Genomic DNA, 21,817 nt, shown 5'->3' on the forward strand with positions numbered 1-21,817 from the left:
GTCTTGTTCCTGGTACACAACTCTGAAATGCAGTAACATCCTTCACATCAAGCTGGGTTTCAAATGTGTGTGAAGCTATTCTTGTCTCCCACAGCCGACTTAATGGCACATCATGCTCAGCTCTTGAGGCGGTCGGGTAGCCACGTGGTTAAAGCGTTCGCTCGTCACGCCGAAGACCTGATTCGATTATCGACATGGGTACAATGTGTGAAGCCCATTTCTGGTGTCCCCCGCCGTGATATTGCTGGAATATTTCTGAAAGCGGCGTAAATCCATACTCACTCATTCATGCTCAGCTCATTTGTTTTGTTCTAATTAATCTAAGAAGCACACCAAACCAGAATGCAATATGTCTAAATAAAATAGAAAGAAATATATGACTTCATAAAGTTTCATAAAGCATTGTTGAGTTTTTCCATACGAAAGGAAATCATAAAGGGTGTTCCCATAAGCTCTTGTTAGTACTAGTGTTGCATGTTGTTGTATGGAAGGCAGGTGTAATCAACCGTGAACCAGATCGTCGTGACACAGGACGAGGCTTATGCATGGCTATTGAATGTCACCCGCGCCTTTCCTAAACGGTGTTCATATCAGCGGACTTGTGTTTGAAAAGAAGTATAGTTATGTCAATTCGTAACGCTGTATGTAACACAAAGAACGTTCTATGATAACGTCCCTGATAACGTGTGTGTGGATATGAGGACTGCCACTTACATTTGACAGCTGACGTGACTGGACGCGAGGTAAATATTATTTCTCTTACTGTTTTGGTAATAGGAACAGGGGAATCATAAATCATGGGTACTGTACACCTTAGGTTTGTCGGTTTGTAGGTTTGTCTCTAGTATTCTGAATACACAAGGTACAGTTGTAGTAAACATTATTATTTATGCAGCTGATGTAGTACAACTTGACGCAACAACCGGTCCCTGTGGCTGCTGTATTTAGCGTCGGCCACTGATTTGAAGGAATGTAAGATAATGGCAATGGTCATGAGTGAAACATGTGGTAGACACAGAAGAAAGCATATTTTGTAATGTATTCTTTGTTTGATCAAAGACACGTTCCTGCTGTTGGGGGTATACATGTAATTATACATATTGGACACACATGCATAATCATTCCATATACACTTCTAATAATACATACATGTTTACTCTCAAGTAGCGAGAGGCTTGACTGACTATTATGCACGACTAGCTTACAAATCACCTACTCATATCTGTTTGGTCTCAGCTATTGTCGGTATGCGAACGTAGCGCGGTGGGTTACATCTTACATTATGGTTTGTTGTTTTACGCCGCACTCAGCAATATTCCAGCTATATGACGACGGTCTGTAAATAATCGAAATTTGGGCGTGTTAGGCCAAGCCACATCTGTCTTCTCTGTATTCCTGTCAAATGAAACGTCTAAATCAGAAGCAATCTTTCTGTAGTAGTTATTAAACTTTAAAATATTATCAAAGCAATGTTAGTGATGTTCTTGGTATTGCTTTTCAGCTTACTTCAAATACAAATAATTAAATAAACAGAACGAGCTCAATGTATCATTACAATACGGTACGTGACGAAATTCACAGGTGATTTGAGAACCTTGGTATTTCACGTTTATGATTATTGTAAGTTAGAAAGGCTGGACTGACACCGTTGAGGCCGGAATTAAAACTTCATATTGTAAAAGAGATGGTTTAGATCATGCAACTGTCAGTCAAATTATTATTTCAGTTGACAGTAACAGTGAAATTATTTCAGAATAGAAGTTTTGTGACTCCCCATTCAGCTCTTATGTCTATTGTGCAGACCCCATTGTAAGACCATGCACTGAAACACCCCAATAACATGATAGTTTGTTGAATATTCTCTACTTCATGACATTGTCTGAAATTATGGTGACGAGTTGGCATGGACAAATAAATAACTTTCATGCCATTAATGATGAGTTGCTGTTTTCTGATTCACGTCCATGTTGCATTCCGTCGGTACGGTTTTGCAGGGAAAGGACTGCAGGTTTGTTTTTATGCTATGTTTGAATAGCATATGATATGAGCCAATACTTAACACAACAGGAAATATTTTAACACATGTTAACTACACACGTTACCGTAGAGTCCAAGTTTCATGTACACCGGGCTTATCAGATTAATTAGGAGTTTTCTTTCTTTTTTCTATAATATCGATACCACCTTGACATTTTAGCACGCTGCTTTGACGTTATTTTGACATGGACATTCACCAACCCATAAAAAACCCATTTGTTTGTAAGAACATTTCCAAACTCGGCAATTTCAAACACTGATTTTACTTGGAAAATATTCGCAAATTGTGTTCCGGGTGCGTGGAAACAATATAATCAAGAGCGTGTGTGGTGAGATTCAGAGTTGTAAATTTTCTATCTGCTGTTGTCTATCGCATCACACTGCCTGTTGACGTCATAATAGTTGCGCGAAGGTTTGACACACCGACACGAGACTTATGGAAGATAGCGTCATATACTATTCATTCACTTAGGAATAAAAAACATATTTCAATATATTTCGTTGTTTATTTTCTAAATATTGAATACCCTGTCTCGTTTGTCCAGTAAGGTTGGCAATCGTGTTTGAAACCTACATATGTTGCTACTTCATTCAACTCGTGTTAAGATATTTCATATAAAATGCTGGTGAAAGTTTCTATGAACTTGCTATCAAAGGAAATTTGTACTACAGTTCAGATTCACATTGGATTGATTTGTATCAAATAGAAATGTAACACTCATAGTAAAAGCAATGTTTTATTAGGTAATGATGAAAATAAGCTTTTCATGTGGTGTTATAATACAACAAGTATACATGCAGGTATTCCAGGTCAGTACAAACTGACAGAAGCATTTGCGCATCGAGACGTCTTAAAACTGATGATTACGGTTTGCCTTTGAAAATACCACAGACTTCCCCCATCACCTTCCACACAGACATGGCTTCCTATGCATCCTTGAAACTCTCCTCCAGTGATGCTACTTAAACTTGAGAAGTAAACAAGCCTGGAGTATGATGACATTCACTAGCCTGGAGTATGATTACATTCACTAGCCTGGAGTATGATTACATTCACTAGCCTGCATTATGATGACATTCACTAGCCTGCATTTTGATGACATTCACTAGCCTGGAGTATGATGACATTCACTAGCCTGGAGTATACGACATTCACTAGCCTGGATCATAATGACATTCAGTAGCCTGGAGTATGTTGACATTCACTAGCCTGGAGTATAAGACATTCACTAGCCTGGAGTATAAGACATTCACTAGCCTGGATCATAATGACACACACTAGCCTGGATTATTATGACATTCACTAGCCTGCATTATGATGACATTCACTAGCCTGGAGTATGTTGACATTCACTATCCTGCATTATCATAAGATTCACTAGCCTGGAGTATGTTGACATTCACTAGCCTGGAGTATACGACATTCACTAGCCTGGATCATAATGACATTCACTAGCCTTGAGTATGTTGACATTCACTAGCCTGGAGTATAAGACATTCACTAGCCTGGATCATAATGACACACACTAGCCTGGAGTATGATGACATTCACTAGCCTGGAGTATGTTGACATTCACTAGCCTGGAGTATGATGACATTCACTAGCCTGCATTATGATAAGATTCACTAGCCTGGAGTATGTTGACATTCACTAGCCTGGATTATGATGACATTCACTATCCTGCATTATGATAAGATTCACTAGCCTGGAGTATGTTGACATTCACTAGCCTGGAGTATGATGACATTCACTAGCCTGGAGTATGTTGACATTCACTAGCCTGGAGTATGTTGACATTCAGTAGCCTGGAGTATGTTGACATTCACTAGCCTGGAGTATGATGACATTCACTAGCCTGCATTATGATAAGATTCACTAGCCTGGAGGATGTTGACATTCACTAGCCTGGAGTATGTTGACATTCACTAGCCTGGAGTATGATGACATTCACTAGCCTGCATTATGATAAGATTCACTAGCCTGGAGTATGTTGACATTCACTAGACTGGAGTATGATGACATTCACTAGCCTGGAGTATGTTGATATTCACTAGCCTGGAGTATGATGACATTCACTAGCCTGCATTATGATAAGATTCACTAGCCTGGAGTATGTTGACATTCACTAGCCTGCTTTATGATGACATTCACTATCCTGCATTATGATAAGATTCACTAGCCTGGAGGATGTTGACATTCACTAGCCTGGAGTATGATGACATTCACTAGCCTGGAGTATGATGACATTCACTAGCCTGGAGTATGATGACATTCACTAGCCTGGAGTATGTTGACATTCACTAGCCTGGAGTATGTTGACATTCACTAGCCTGGAGTATGTTGACATTCACTAGCCTGCATTATGATGACATTCACTAGCCTGAAGTATGATGACATTCACTAGCCTGGAGTATGTTGACATCCACTAACCTGGAGTATGTTGACATTCAGTAGCCTGGAGTATGTTGACATTCACTAGCCTGGAGTATGTTGACATTCACTAGCCTGGAGTATGTTGACATTCACTAGCCTGGAGTATGTTGACATTCACTAGCCTGAAGTATGTTGACATTCACTAGCCTGGAGTATGTTGACATTCACTAGCCTGGAGTATGTTGACATTCAGTAGCCTGGAATATGTTGACATCCACTAGCCTGGAGTATGTTGACATTCACTAGCCTGGAGTATGTTGATATTCACTAGCCTGGAGTATGTTGACATTCACTAGCCTGGAGTATGTTCATATTCACTAGCCTGGAGTATGATGACATTCACTAGCCTGCATTATGATAAGATTCACTAGCCTGGAGTATGTTGACATTCACTAGCCTGGAGTATGTTGATATTCACTAGCCTGGAGTATGATGACATTCACTAGCCTGCATTATGATAAGATTCACAAGCCTGGAGTATGTTGACATTCACTAGCCTGGAGTATGTTGACATTCACTAGCCTGGAGTATGATGACATTCACTAGCCTGCATTATGATAAGATTCACTAGCCTGGAGTATGTTGACATTCACTAGCCTGGAGTATGATGACATTCACTAGCCTGGAGTATGTTGATATTCACAAGCCTGGAGTATGATGACATTCACTAGCCTGGAGTATGTTGATATTCACAAGCCTGGAGTATGATGACATTCACTAGCCTGCGTTATGATAAGATTCACTAGCCTGGAGTATGTTGACATTCACTAGCCTGCATTATGATGACATTCACTATCCTGCATTATGATAAGATTCACTAGCCTGGAGTATGTTGACATTCACTAGCCTGGAGTATGATGACATTAACTAGCCTGGAGTATGTTGACATTCACTAGCCTGGAGTATGTTGACATTCAGTAGCCTGGAGTATGTTGACATTCACTAGCCTGGAGTATGATGACATTCACTAGCCTGCATTATGATAAGATTCACTAGCCTGGAGTATGTTGACATTCACTAGCCTGGAGTATGTTGACATTCACTAGCCTGGAGTATGTTGACATTCACCAGCCTGGAGTATGTTGACATTCACTAGCCTGGAGTATAAGACATTCAGTAGCCTGGAGTATGTTGACATTCACTAGCCTGGAGTATGATGACATTCACTAGCCTGCATTATGATAAGATTCACTAGCCTGGAGTATGTTGACATTCACTAGCCTGGAGTATGTTGACATTCACTAGCCTGGAGTATGTTGACATTCAGTAGCCTGGAGTATGATGACATTCAGTAGCCTGCATTATGATAAGATTCACTAGCCTGGAGTATGTTGACATTCACTAGCCTGGAGTATGTTGACATTCAGTAGCCTGGAGTATGTTGACATTCACCAGCCTGGAGTATGTTGACATTCACTAGCCTGGAGTATAAGACATTCACTAGCCTGGATCATAATGACACACACTAGCCTGGAGTATGATGACATTCACTAGCCTGCATTATGATGAGATTCACTAGCCTGGAGTATGTTGACACTCACTAATCCTGCATTATGATAAGATTCACTAGCCTGGAGGATGTTGACATTCACTAGCCTGGAGTATGTTGACATTCACTAGCCTGGATCATAACGACACACACTAGCCTGGAGTATGATGACATTCACTAGCCTGGAGTATGTTGACATTCACTAGCCTGGAGTATGATGACATTCACTAGCCTGCATTATGATAAGATTCACTAGCCTGGAGTATGTTGACATTTACTAGCCTGGATTATGATGACATTCACTATCCTGCATTATGATAAGATTCACTAGCCTGGAGTATGTTGACATTCACTAGCCTGGAGTATGATGACATTCACTAGCCCGGAGTATGTTGACATTCACTAGCCTGGAGTATGTTGACATTCAGTAGCCTGGAGTATGTTGACATTCACTAGCCTGGAGTATGATGACATTCACTAGCCTGCATTATGATAAGATTCACTAGCCTGGAGTATGTTGACATTCACTAGCCTGGAGTATGATGACATTCACTAGCCCGGAGTATGTTGACATTCACTAGCCTGGAGTATGTTGACATTCAGTAGCCTGGAGTATGTTGACATTCACTAGCCTGGAGTATGATGACATTCACTAGCCTGCATTATGATAAGATTCACTAGCCTGGAGTATGTTGACATTCACTAGCCTGGAGTATGTTGACATTCACTAGCCTGGAGTATGTTGACATTCACTAGCCTGGAGTATGTTTACATTCACTAGCCTGGAGTATGATGACATTCACTAGCCTGGAGTATGATGACATTCACTAGCCTGGAGTATGTTGACATTCACTAGCCTGGAGTATGATGACATTCACTAGCCTGGAGTATGTTGACATTCACTAGCCTGGAGTATGATGACATTCACTAGCCTGGAGTATGTTTACATTCACTAGCCTGGAGTATGTTGACATTCACTAGCCTGGAGTATGTTGACATTCACTAGCCTGGAGTATGATGACATTCAATAGCCTACATTATGATAAGATTCACTAGCCTGGAGTATGTTGACATTCACTAGCCTGGAGTATGTTGACATTCACTAGCCTGGAGTATGTTGACATTCACTAGCCTGCATTATGATAAGATTCACTAGCCTGGAGTATGTTGACATTCACTAGCCTGGAGTATGTTGACATTCACTAGCCTGAAGTATGATGACATTTACTAGCCTGCATTATGATGACATTCACTAGCCTGGAGGATGTTGACATTCACTAGCCTGGAGTATGATGACATTCACTAGCCTGGAGTATAATGACATTCACTAGCCTGCATTATGATGACATTCACAATCTTGCATTATGATGAATTCACTAGCCTCGAGTATGATGACATTCACTAGGCTGGAGTATGATGACATTCACTAGCCTGGAGTATGATGACATTCACTATCCTGCATTATGATGACATTCACTAGCCTAGAGCATGATGACATTCACTAACCTGGAGAACGAGGACATTCACTAGTCTGGCGTATGATTACATTCGCTATAGCCTGTTTTATGATGGCATTCACGAGCATAGAAAATGATGACATTCACTAGACTGGAGTATGATGACATTCACTAGCCTGCAGTATCAAGGCATTCACTATAGCCTGAATCATGATGACATTCACTAGCCTGCATTATGACGACATTGGGTAGCCTGCATTATGACGACATTCACTAGCCTGGAGTATGATGACATTCACTAGCCGGGAGTATGATGACATTCACTACCCTGCATTATGAAGACATTCACTAGCCTGGAGTATGATGACATTCACTAGCCTGCATTATGATGACATTCACTAGCGTGCATTATGATGACATTCACTAGCGTGCATTATGACGACATTCACTAGCCTGGAGTATAATGACATTCACTAGCCTGGAGTATGTTGACATTCACTAGCCTGGAGTATGATGACATTCACCAGCCTGGAGTATGATGACATTCACTAGCCTGCATAATGCAGACATTCACTAGCCTGGAGTATGATGACATTCACTAGCCTGCATTATGATGACATTCACTAGCCTGTATTATGATGACATTCACTAGCCTGGAGTATGATGACATTCACTAGCCTGCATTATGGTGACATTCACTAGCCTGCATAATGTTGATATTCACCAGCCTGGAGTATGATTACATTCACTAGCCTGGAGTATGATGACATTCACCAGCCTGCATTATGAGGACATTCACTAGCCTGGAGTATGATTACATTCACTAGCCTGGAGTATGATTACATTCACTGGCCTGGAGTATGATTACATTCACCAGCCTGGAGTATAATGACATTCACTAGCCTGGAGTATAATGACATTCACTAGCCTGGAGTATAATGACATTCACTAGCCTGGAGTATGATTACATTCACCAGCCTGGAGTATATTGACATTCACCAGCCTGGAGTATGATGACATTCACCAGCCTGGAGTATGATGACATTCACTAGCCTGAAGTATGATGACATTCACTAGCCTGGAGTATGATGAGATTCACTAGCCTGGAGTATGATTACATTCACTAGCCTGGAGTATAATGACATTCACTAGCCTGGAGCATATTGACATTCACTAGCCTGGAGTATAATGACATTCACTAGCCTGGAGTATGATTACATTCACCAGCTTTGAGTATAATGACATTCACCAGCCTGGAGTATGATGACATTCACCAGCCTGGAGTATGATGACATTCACTAGCCTGGAGTATGATGACATTCACCAGCCTGGAGTATGATTACATTCACTAGCCTGGAGTATGTTGACATTCACTAGCCTGGAGTATGATGACATTCACTAGCCTGGAGTATGATGACATTCACCAGCCTGGAGTATAATGACATTCACTAGCCTGGAGTAAGATGACATTCACTAGCCTGGAGTATGATGACATTCACCAGCCTTGAGTATGATTACATTCACTAGCCTGGAGTATGATGACATTCACTAGCTTGGAGTGTGATTACATTCACTAGCCTGGAGTATGATTACATTCACTAGCCTGGAGTATGATTATATTCACTAGCCTGGAGTATGATGACATTCATTAGCCTGGAGTATGATTACATTCACTAGCCTGGAGTATGTGGACATTCACTAGACTGGAGTATGACTACATTCACTATCCTGCATTATGATGACATTCACTAGCCTGGAGTATGATGACATTGACCAACCTGGAGTATAATGACATTCACTAGCCTGGAGTATGATGACATTCACTAGCCTGGAGTACATGACATTCATTTGCCCGGATTATGATGACATTCACTAGCCTGAAGTATGATGACATTTACTAGCCTGCATTATGATGACATTCACTAGCCTGGAGGATGTTGACATTCACTAGCCTGGAGTATGATGACATTCACTAGCCTGGAGTATAATGACATTCACTAGCCTGCATTATGATGACATTCACAATCTTGCAATATGATGACATTCACTAGCCTGGAGTATGATGACATTCACTAGGCTGGAGTATGATGACATTCACTAGCCTGGAGTATGATGACATTCACTATCCTGCATTATGATGACATTCACTAGCCTAGAGCATGATGACATTCACTAACCTGGAGAACGAGGACATTCACTAGTCTGGCGTATGATTACATTCGCTATAGCCTGTTTTATGATGACATTCACGAGCATAGAAAATGATGACATTCACTAGACTGGAGTATGATGACATTCACTAGCCTGGAGTATCAAGGCATTCACTATAGCCTGAATCATGATGACATTCACTAGCCTGCATTATGATGACATTGACTAGCCCGCATTATGACGACATTCACTAGCCTGGAGTATGATGACATTCACTAGCCGAGAGTATGATGACATTCACTACCCTGCATTATGAAGACATTCACTAGCCTGGAGTATGATGACATTCACTAGCCTGCATTATGATGACATTCACTAGCGTGCATTATGATGACATTCACTAGCGTGCATTATGACGACATTCACTAGCCTGGAGTATGATGACATTCACTAGCCTGGAGTATGTTGACATACACTAGCCTGGAGTATGATGACATTCACCAGCCTGGAGTATGATGACATTCACTAGCCTGCATTATGCAGACATTCACTAGCCTGGAGTATGATGACATTCACCAGCCTGCATTATGATGACATTCACTAGCCTGTATTATGATGACATTCACTAGCCTGGAGTATGATGACATTCACTATCCTGCATTATGGTGACATTCACTAGCCTGCATTATGCAGACATTCACTAGCCTGGAGTATAATGACATTCACCAGCCTGGAGTATGATGACATTCATCAGCCTGGAGTATGATGACATTCACTAGCCTGGAGTATGATGACATTCACTAGCCTGGAGTATGATTACATTCACCAGCCTGGAGTTTGATGACATTCACTAGCCTGCATTATGATAAGATTCACTAGCCTGGAGTATGTTGACATTCACTAGCCTTGAGTATGTTGACATTCACTAGCCTGGAGTATGTTGACATTCAGTAGCCTGGAGTATGTTGACATTCACTAGCCTGGCATATGATGACATTCACTAGCCTGCATTATGATAAGATTCACTAGCCTAGAGTATGTTGACATTCACTAGCCTGGAGTATGTTGACATTCACTAGCCTGGAGTATGTTGACATTCACCAGCCTGGAGTATGTTGACATTCACTAGCCTGGAGTATAAGACATTCACTAGCCTGGATCATAATGACACACACTAGCCTGGAGTATGATGACATTCACTAGCCTGCATTATGATGACATTCACTAGCCTGGAGTATGTTGACATTCACTATCCTGCATTATGATAAGATTCACTAGCCTGGAGTATGTTGACATTCACTAGCCTGGAGTATACGACATTCACTAGCCTGGATCATAATGAAATTAACTAGCCTGAAGTATGTTGACATTCACCAGCCTGGAGTATAAGACATTCACTAGCCTGGACCATAATGACACACACTAGCCTGGAGTATGATGACATTCACTAGCCTGGAGTATGTTGACATTCACTAGCCTGGAGTATGATGACATTCACTAGCCTGCATTATGATAAGATTCACCAGCCTGGAGTATGTTGACATTCACTAGCCTGGATTATGATGACATTCACTATCCTGCATTATGATAAGATTCACTAGCCTGGAGTATGTTGACATTCACTAGCCTGGAGTATGATGACATTCACTAGCCTGGAGTATGTTGACATTCACTAGCCTGCATTATGTTGACATTCACTAGCCTGGAGTATGTTGACATTCACTAGCCTGGAGTATGATGATATTCACTAGCCTGCATTATGATAAGATTCACTAGCCTGGAGTATGTTGACATTCACTAGCCTGGAGTATGTTGACATTCACTAGCCTGGAGTATGTTGACATTCACTAGCCTGGAGTATGATGACATTCATTAGCCTGCATTATGAAAAGATTCACTAGCCTGGAGTATGTTGACATTCACTAGCCTGGATTATGATGACATTCACTATCCTGCATTATGATAAGATTCACCAGCCTGGAGTATGTTGACATTCACTAGCCTGGAGTATCATGACATTCACTAGCCTGGAGTATGTTGACATTCAGTAGCCTGGAGTATGTTGACATTCACTAGCCTGGAGTATGTTGACATTCACTAGCCTGGAGTATGTTGACATTCACCAGCCTGGAGTATGTTGACATTCACTAGCCTGGAGTATAAGACATTCACTAGCCTGGATCATAATGACACACACTAGCCTGGAGTATGATGACATTCACTAGCCTGGATTATGATGACATTCACTAGCCTGGAGTATGTTGACATTCACTGTCCTGCATTATGATAAGATTCACTAGCCTGGAGTATGTTGACATTCACTAGCCTGGAGTATTCGACATTCACTAGCCTGGATCATAATGACATTCACTAGCCTGAAGTATGTTGACATTCACCAGCCTGGAGTATAAGACATTCACTAGCCTGGATCATAATGACACACACTAGCCTGGAGTATGATGACATTCACTAGCCTGGAGTATGTTGACATTCACTAGCCTGGAGTATGATGACATTCACTAGCCTGCATTATGATAAGATTCACCAGCCTGGAGTATGTTGACATTCACTAGCCTGGATTATGATGACATTCATTAGCCTGCATTATGATAAGATTCACAAGCCTGGAGTATGTTGACATTCACTAGCCTGGATTATGATGACATTCACTATCCTGCATTATGATAAGATTCACCAGCCTGGAGTATGTTGACATTCACTAGCCTGGAGTATGATGACATTCACTAGCCTGGAGTATGTTGACATTCACTAGCCTGGAGTATGATGACATTCACTAGCCTGGAGTATGTTGACATTCACTAGCCTGGAGTATGTTGACATTCAGTAGCCTGGAGTATGTTGACATTCACTAGCCTGGAGTATGATGACATTCACTAGCCTCCATTATGATAAGATTCACTAGCCTGGAGTATGTTGACATTCACTAGCCTGGAGTATGTTGACATTCACTAGCCTGGAGTATGTTGACATTCACTAGCCTGCATTATGATAAGATTCACTAGCCTGGAGTATGTTGACATTCACTAGCCTGGAGTATGTTGACATTCACTAGCCTGGAGTATGTTGACATTCACCAGCCTGGAGTATGTTGACATTCACTAGCCTGGAGTATGATGACATTCACCAGCCTGGAGTATGTTGACATTCACTAGCCTGGAGTATGTTGACATTCACCAGCCTGGAGTATAATGACATTCATTTGCCCTGATTATGATGACATTCACTAGCCTGAAGTATGATGACATTTACTAGCCTGCATTATGATGACATTCACTAGCCTGGAGGATTTTGACATTCACTAGCCTGGAGTATGATGACATTCACTAGCCTGGAGTATAATGACATTCACTAGCCTGCATTATGATGACATTCACAATCTTGCATTATGATGACATTCACTAGCCTGGAGTATGATGACATTCACTAGCCTGGAGTATGATGACATTCACTAGCCTGGAGTATGATGACATTCACTATCCTGCATTATGATGACATTCACTAGCCTAGAGCATGATGACATTCACTAACCTGGAGAACGAGGACATTCACTAGTGTGGCGTATGATTACATTCGCTATAGCCTGCTTTATGATGACATTCACTAGCCTGCATTATGATGACATTGACTAGCCTGCATTATGAAGACATTCACTAGCCTGGAGTATGAGGACATTCACCAGCCTGGAGTATGATGACATTCACTAGCCTGGAGTATGATTACATTCACCAGCCTGGAGTATAATGACATTCACCAGCCTGGAGTATGATGACATTCATCAGCCTGGAGTATGATGACATTCACTAGCCTGGAGTATGATGACATTCACCAGCCTGGAGTATGATTACATTCACTAGCCCGGAGTATGTTGACATTCACTAGCCTGGAGTATGATGACATTCACTAGCCTGGAGTATGATGACATTCACCAGCCTGGAGTATAATGACATTCACTAGCCTGGAGTATGATGACATTCAGTAGCCTGGAGTATGATTACATTCACCAGCCTTGAGTATGATTACATTCACTAGCCTGGAGTATGATGACATTCACTAGCCTGGAGTATGATTACATTCACTAGCCTGGAGTATGATTACATTCACTAGCCTGGAGTATGATTACATTCACTAGCCTGGAGTATGATGACATTCACTAGCCTGGAGTATGATTACATTCACTAGCCTGGATTATGATGACATTCACTAGCCTGGAGTATGTGGACATTCACTAGCCTGGAGTATGACGACATTCACTATCCTGCATTATGATGACATTCACTAGCCTGGAGTATGATGACATTCACCAGCCTGGATTATGTTGACATTCACCAGCCTGGAGTATGTTGACATTCACTAGCCTGGAGTATGATGACATTCACTAGCCTGGAGTATGATGACATTCACTAGCCTGGAGTATGATGACATTCACTAGCCTGGAGTATGATGACATTCACTAGCCTGGAGTATGATGACATTCACTAGCCTGGAGTATGATGACATTCACTAGCCTGGAGTATGTTGACATTCACTATCCTGGAATATGATGACATTCACTAGCCTGGAGTATGTTGACATTCACTAGCCTGGGGTATGATGACATTCACCAGCCTTGAGTATGATGATTTTCACTAGCCTGCATTATGATGACATTAACTAGCCTGGAGTATGATGACATTCACTAGCCTGGAGTATGATGACATTCACTAGCCTGGAGCATGATTACATTCACCAGCCTGGAGTATGATGACATTCACTAGCCTGGAGTATGATGACATTCACTAGCCTGCATTATGATGATATTCACTAGCCTGGAGTATGATGACATTCACTAGCCTGGAGTATGATCACATTCACTAGCCTGGAGTATGATGACATTCAATAGGGTGATGTATGATGACATTCATTAGCCTGGAGTATGATGACGTTCACTAGCCTGGAGTATGATGACATTCAGTAGCCTGGAGTATGTTGACATTCACTAGCCTGCATTATGATGACATTCACTAGCCTGGAGTATGATTACATTCAGTAGCCTGCATTATGATGACATTCACTAGCCTGCATTATGATGACATTCACCAGCCTGGAGTATAATGACATTCACCAGCCTGGAGTATGATGACATCCACTAGCCTGGAGTATGATGACATTCACCAGCCTGGAGTATGATGACATTCACCAGCCTGGAGTATGATGACATTCACTAGCCTGCATTAAGGTGACATTCACCAGCCTGGAGTATGATGACATTCACTAGCCTGGAGTATGATTACATTCACTAGCCTGGAGTATGATGACATTCACTAGCCTGGAGTATGATGACATTCACTAGCCTGCATTATGATGATATTCACTAGCCTGGAGTATGATGACATTAACTAGCCTGGAGTATGATCACATTCACTAGCCTGGAGTATGTTGACATTCACTAGCCTGGAGTATGATCACATTCACTAGCCTTGAGTATGTTGACATTCACTAGCCTGGAGTATGTTGACATTCAGTAGCCTGGAGTATGTTGACATTCACTAGCCTGGCATATGATGACATTCACTAGCCTGCATTATGATAAGATTCACTAGCCTAGAGTATGTTGACATTCACTAGCCTGGAGTATGTTGACATTCACTAGCCTGGAGTATGTTGACATTCACCAGCCTGGAGTATGTTGACATTCACTAGCCTGGAGTATAAGACATTCACTAGCCTGGATCATAATGACACACACTAGCCTGGAGTATGATGACATTCACTAGCCTGCATTATGATGACATTCACTAGCCTGGAGTATGTTGACATTCACTATCCTGCATTATGATAAGATTCACTAGCCTGGAGTATGTTGACATTCACTAGCCTGGAGTATACGACATTCACTAGCCTGGATCATAATGAAATTAACTAGCCTGAAGTATGTTGACATTCACTAGCCTGGAGTATAAGACATTCACTAGCCTGGACCATAATGACACACACTAGCCTGGAGTATGATGACATTCACTAGCCTGGAGTATGTTGACATTCACTAGCCTGGAGTATGATGACATTCACTAGCCTGCATTATGATAAGATTCACCAGCCTGGAGTATGTTGACATTCACTAGCCTGGATTATGATGACATTCACTATCCTGCATTATGATAAGATTCACTAGCCTGGAGTATGTTGACATTCACTAGCCTGGAGTATGATGACATTCACTAGCCTGGAGTATGTTGACATTCACTAGCCTGCATTATGTTGACATTCACTAGCCTGGAGTATGTTGACATTCACTAGCCTGGAGTATGATGACATTCACTAGCCTGCATTATGATAAGATTCACTAGCCTGGAGTATGTTGACATTCACTAGCCTGGAGTATGTTGACATTCACTAGCCTGGAGTATGTTGACATTCACTAGCCTGGAGTATGATGACATTCATTAGCCTGCATTATGATAAGATTCACTAGCCTGGAGTATGTTGACATTCACTAGCCTGGATTATGATGACATTCACTATCCTGCATTATGATAAGATTCACCAGCCTGGAGTATGTTGACATTCACTAGCCTGGAGTATCATGACATTCACTAGCCTGGAGTATGTTGACATTCAGTAGCCTGGAGTATGTTGACATTCACTAGCCTGGAGTATGTTGACATTCACTAGCCTGGAGTATGTTGACATTCACCAGCCTGGAGTATGTTGACATTCACTAGCCTGGAGTATAAGACATTCACTAGCCTGGATCATAATGACACACACTAGCCTGGAGTATGATGACATTCACTAGCCTGGATTATGATGACATTCACTAGCCTGGAGTATGTTGACATTCACTGTCCTGCATTATGATAAGATTCACTAGCCTGGAGTATGTTGACATTCACTAGCCTGGAGTATTCGACATTCACTAGCCTGGATCATAATGACATTCACTAGCCTGAAGTATGTTGACATTCACCAGCCTGGAGTATAAGACATTTACTAGCCTGGATCATAATGACACACACTAGCCTGGAGTATGATGACATTCACTAGCCTGGAGTATGTTGACATTCACTAGCCTGGCATATGATGACATTCACTAGCCTGCATTATGATAAGATTCACTAGCCTAGAGTATGTTGACATTCACTAGCCTGGAGTATGTTGACATTCACTAGCCTGGAGTATGTTGACATTCACCAGCCTGGAGTATGTTGACATTCACTAGCCTGGAGTATAAGACATTCACTAGCCTGGATCATAATGACACACACTAGCCTGGAGTATGATGACATTCACTAGCCTGCATTATGATGACATTCACTAGCCTGGAGTATGTTGACATTCACTATCCTGCATTATGATAAGATTCACTAGCCTGGAGTATGTTGACATTCACTAGCCTGGAGTATACGACATTCACTAGCCTGGATCATAATGAAATTAACTAGCCTGAAGTATGTTGACATTCACCAGCCTGGAGTATAAGACATTCACTAGCCTGGACCATAATGACACACACTAGCCTGGAGTATGATGACATTCACTAGCCTGGAGTATGATGACATTCACTAGCCTGGAGTATGTTGACATTCACTAGCCTGGAGTATGATGACATTCACTAGCCTGCATTATGATAAGATTTACCAGCCTGGAGTATGTTGACATTCACTAGCCTGGATTATGATGACATTCATTAGCCTGCATTATGATAAGATTCACTAGCCTGGAGTATGTTGACATTCACTAGCCTGGATTATGATGACATTCACTATCCTGCATTATGATAAGATTCACCAGCCTGGAGTATGTTGACATTCACTAGCCTGGAGTATGATGACATTCACTAGCCTGGAGTATGTTGACATTCACTAGCCTGGAGTATGATGACATTCACTAGCCTGGAGTATGTTGACATTCACTAGCCTGGAGTATGTTGACATTCAGTAGCCTGGAGTATGTTGACATTCACTAGCCTGGAGTATGATGACATTCACTAGCCTCCATTATGATAAGATTCACTAGCCTGGAGTATGTTGACATTCACTAGCCTGGAGTATGTTGACATTCACTAGCCTGGAGTATGTTGACATTCACTAGCCTGCATTATGATAAGATTCACTAGCCTGGAGTATGTTGACATTCACTAGCCTGGAGTATGTTGACATTCACTAGCCTGGAGTATGTTGACATTCACCAGCCTGGAGTATGTTGACATTCACTAGCCTGGACTATGATGACATTCACCAGCCTGGAGTATGTTGACATTCACTAGCCTGGAGTATGTTGACATTCACCAGCCTGGAGTATAATGACATTCATTTGCCCTGATTATGATGACATTCACTAGCCTGAAGTATGATGACATTTACTAGCCTGCATTATGATGACATTCACTAGCCTGGAGGATTTTGACATTCACTAGCCTGGAGTATGATGACATTCACTAGCCTGGAGTATAATGACATTCACTAGCCTGCATTATGATGACATTCACAATCTTGCATTATGATGACATTCACTAGCCTGGAGTATGATGACATTCACTAGCCTGGAGTATGATGACATTCACTAGCCTGGAGTATGATGACATTCACTATCCTGCATTATGATGACATTCACTAGCCTAGAGCATGATGACATTCACTAACCTGGAGAACGAGGACATTCACTAGTGTGGCGTATGATTACATTCGCTATAGCCTGCTTTATGATGACATTCACTAGCCTGAATTATGAAGACATTCACTAGCCTGGAGTATGAGGACATTCACCAGCCTGGAGTATGATGACATTCACTAGCCTGGAGTATGATTACATTCACCAGCCTGGAGTATAATGACATTCACCAGCCTGGAGTATGATGACATTCATCAGCCTGGAGTATGATGACATTCACTAGCCTGGAGTATGATGACATTCACCAGCCTGGAGTATGATTACATTCACTAGCCCGGAGTATGTTGACATTCACTAGCCTGGAGTATGATGACATTCACTAGCCTGGAGTATGATGACATTCACCAGCCTGGAGTATAATGACATTCACTAGCCTGGAGTATGATGACATTCAGTAGCCTGGAGTATGATTACATTCACCAGCCTTGAGTATGATTACATTCACTAGCCTGGAGTATGATGACATTCACTAGCCTGGAGTATGTTGACATTCACTAGCCTGGAGTATGATGACATTCACTAGCCTGGAGTATGATGACATTCACTAGCCTGGAGTATGATGACATTCACTAGCCTGGAGTATGTTGACATTCACTATCCTGGAATATGATGACATTCACTAGCCTGGAGTATGTTGACATTCACTAGCCTGGGGTATGATGACATTCACCAGCCTTGAGTATGATGATTTTCACTAGCCTGCATTATGATGACATTAACTAGCCTGGAGTATGATGACATTCACTAGCCTGGAGTATGATGACATTCACTAGCCTGGAGCATGATTACATTCACCAGCCTGGAGTATGATGACATTCACTAGCCTGGAGTATGATGACATTCACTAGCCTGCATTATGATGATATTCACTAGCCTGGAGTATGATGACATTCACTAGCCTGGAGTATGATCACATTCACTAGCCTGGAGTATGATGACATTCAATAGGGTGATGTATGATGACATTCATTAGCCTGGAGTATGATGACGTTCACTAGCCTGGAGTATGATGACATTCAGTAGCCTGGAGTATAATGACATTCACCAGCCTGGAGTATGTTGACATTCACTAGCATGCATTATGATGACATTCACCAGCCTGGAGTATAATGACATTCACTAGCCTGGAGTATGATGACATTCACTAGCCTGGAGTATGATGACATTCACCAGCCTGGAGTATGTTGACATTCACTAGCCTGCATTATGATGACATTCACTAGCCTGGAGTATGATTACATTCACTAGCCTGCATTATGATGACATTCACTAGCCTGCATTATGATGACATTCACCAGCCTGGAGTATAATGACATTCACCAGCCTGGAGTATGATGACATCCACTAGCCTGGAGTATGATGACATTCACCAGCCTGGAGTATGATGACATTCACCAGCCTGGAGTATGATGACATTCACTAGCCTGCATTAAGGTGACATTCACCAGCCTGGAGTATGATGACATTCACTAGCCTGGAGTATGATTACATTCACTAGCCTGGAGTATGATGACATTCACTAGCCTGGAGTATGATGACATTCACTAGCCTGCATTATGATGATATTCACTAGCCTGGAGTATGATGACATTAACTAGCCTGGAGTATGATGACATTCAATAGGGTGATGTATGATGACATTCACTAGCCTGGAGTATGATGACGTTCACTAGCCTGGAGTATGATGTCATTCAGTAGCCTGGAGTATAATGACATTCACCAGCCTGGAGTATGTTGACATTCACTAGCATGCATTATGATGACATTCACCAGCCTGGAGTATGATGACATTCACTAGCCTGGAGTATGATGACATTCACTAGCCTGGAGTATGATGACATTCACCAGCCTGGAGTATGTTGACATTCACTAGCCTGCATTATGATGACATTCACTAGCCTGGAGTATGATTACATTCACTAGCCTGCATTATGATGACATTCACTAGCCTGCATTATGATGACATTCACCAGCCTGGAGTATAATGACATTCACCAGCCTGGAGTATGATGACATCCACTAGCCTGGAGTATGATGACATTCACCAGCCTGGAGTATGATGACATTCACCAGCCTGGAGTATGATGACATTCACTAGCCTGCATTAAGGTGACATTCACCAGCCTGGAGTATGATGACATTCACTAGCCTGGAGTATGATTACATTCACTAGCCTGGAGTATGATTACATTCACTAGCCTGGAGTATGATGACATTCACTAGCCTGCATTATGATGATATTCACTAGCCTGGAGTATGATGACATTAACTAGCCTGGAGTATGATCACATTCACTAGCCTGGAGTATGATGACATTCAATAGGGTGATGTATGATGACATTCACTAGCCTGGAGTATGATGACGTTCACTAGCCTGGAGTATGATGTCATTCAGTAGCCTGGAGTATAATGACATTCACCAGCCTGGAGTATGTTGACATTCACTAGCATGCATTATGATGACATTCACCAGCCTGGAGTATGATGACATTCACTAGCCTGGAGTATGATGACATTCACTAGCCTGGAGTATGATGACATTCACCAGCCTGGAGTATGTTGACATTCACTAGCCTGCATTATGATGACATTCACTAGCCTGGAGTATGATTACATTCACTAGCCTGCATTGTGATGACATTCACTAGCCTGCATTATGATGACATTCCCCAGCCTGGAGTATAATGACATTCACTAGCCTGGAGTATGATGACATCCACTAGCCTGGAGTATGATGACATTCACCAGCCTGGAGTATGATGACATTCACCAGCCTGGAGTATGATGACATTCACTAGCCTGCATTAAGGTGACATTCACCAGCCTGGAGTATGATGACATTCACTAGCCTGGAGTATGATTACATTCACCAGCCTGGAGTATGATGACATTCACCAGCCTGGAGTATGATGACATTCACTAGCCTGCATTGTGATGACATTCACTAGCCTGGAGTATGATGACATTCACTAGCCTGGAGTATGATGACATTCACTAGCCTGGAGTATGATGACATTCACTAGCCTGCATTATGATGATATTCACTAGCCTGGAGTATGATGACATTCACTAGCCTGGAGTATGATCACATTCACCAGCCTGGAGTATGATGACATTCACCAGCCTGGAGTATGATGACATTCACTAGCCTGGAGTATGATGACATTCACTAGCCTGGAGTATGATGACATTCAGTAGCCTGGAGTATGTTGACATTCACTATCCTGGAATATGATGACATTCACTAGCCTGGAGTATGTTGACATTCACTAGCCTGGGGTATGATGACATTCACCAGCCTTGAGTATGATGATCTTCACTAGCCTGCATTATGATGACATTAACTAGCCTGGAGTATGATGACATTCACTAGCCTGGAGTATGATGACATTCACTAGCCTGGAGCATGATTACATTCACCAGCCTGGAGTATGATGACATTCACTAGCCTGGAGTATGATGACATTCACCAGCCTGCATTATGATGATATTCACTAGCCTGGAGTATGATGACATTCACTAGCCTGGAGTATGATCACATTCACTAGCCTGGAGTATGATGACATTCAATAGGGTGAT

At 41.9% G+C, this 21,817-nt stretch overlaps 1 protein-coding gene across 1 annotated transcript in view; it reads left to right on the forward strand.

Moving 5' to 3' along the window:
- Positions 1-523: 523 nt before the first annotated feature.
- The window catches only part of LOC124122347, a 377,435-nt gene continuing 356,141 nt past the window's right edge, over positions 524-21,817 (forward strand). The window contains exon 1 of the mRNA XM_048395640.1: positions 524-743. The gene's annotated coding sequence lies outside the window, so the exon portion shown is untranslated. The remainder of the gene's footprint in view (positions 744-21,817) is intronic.

Source organism: Haliotis rufescens, unplaced genomic scaffold, assembly GCF_023055435.1.
Source record: "Haliotis rufescens isolate VD_foot unplaced genomic scaffold, xgHalRufe1.0.p SCAF_14, whole genome shotgun sequence".
In the NCBI taxonomy this organism is placed as follows: Eukaryota; Metazoa; Mollusca; class Gastropoda; order Lepetellida; family Haliotidae; genus Haliotis; species Haliotis rufescens.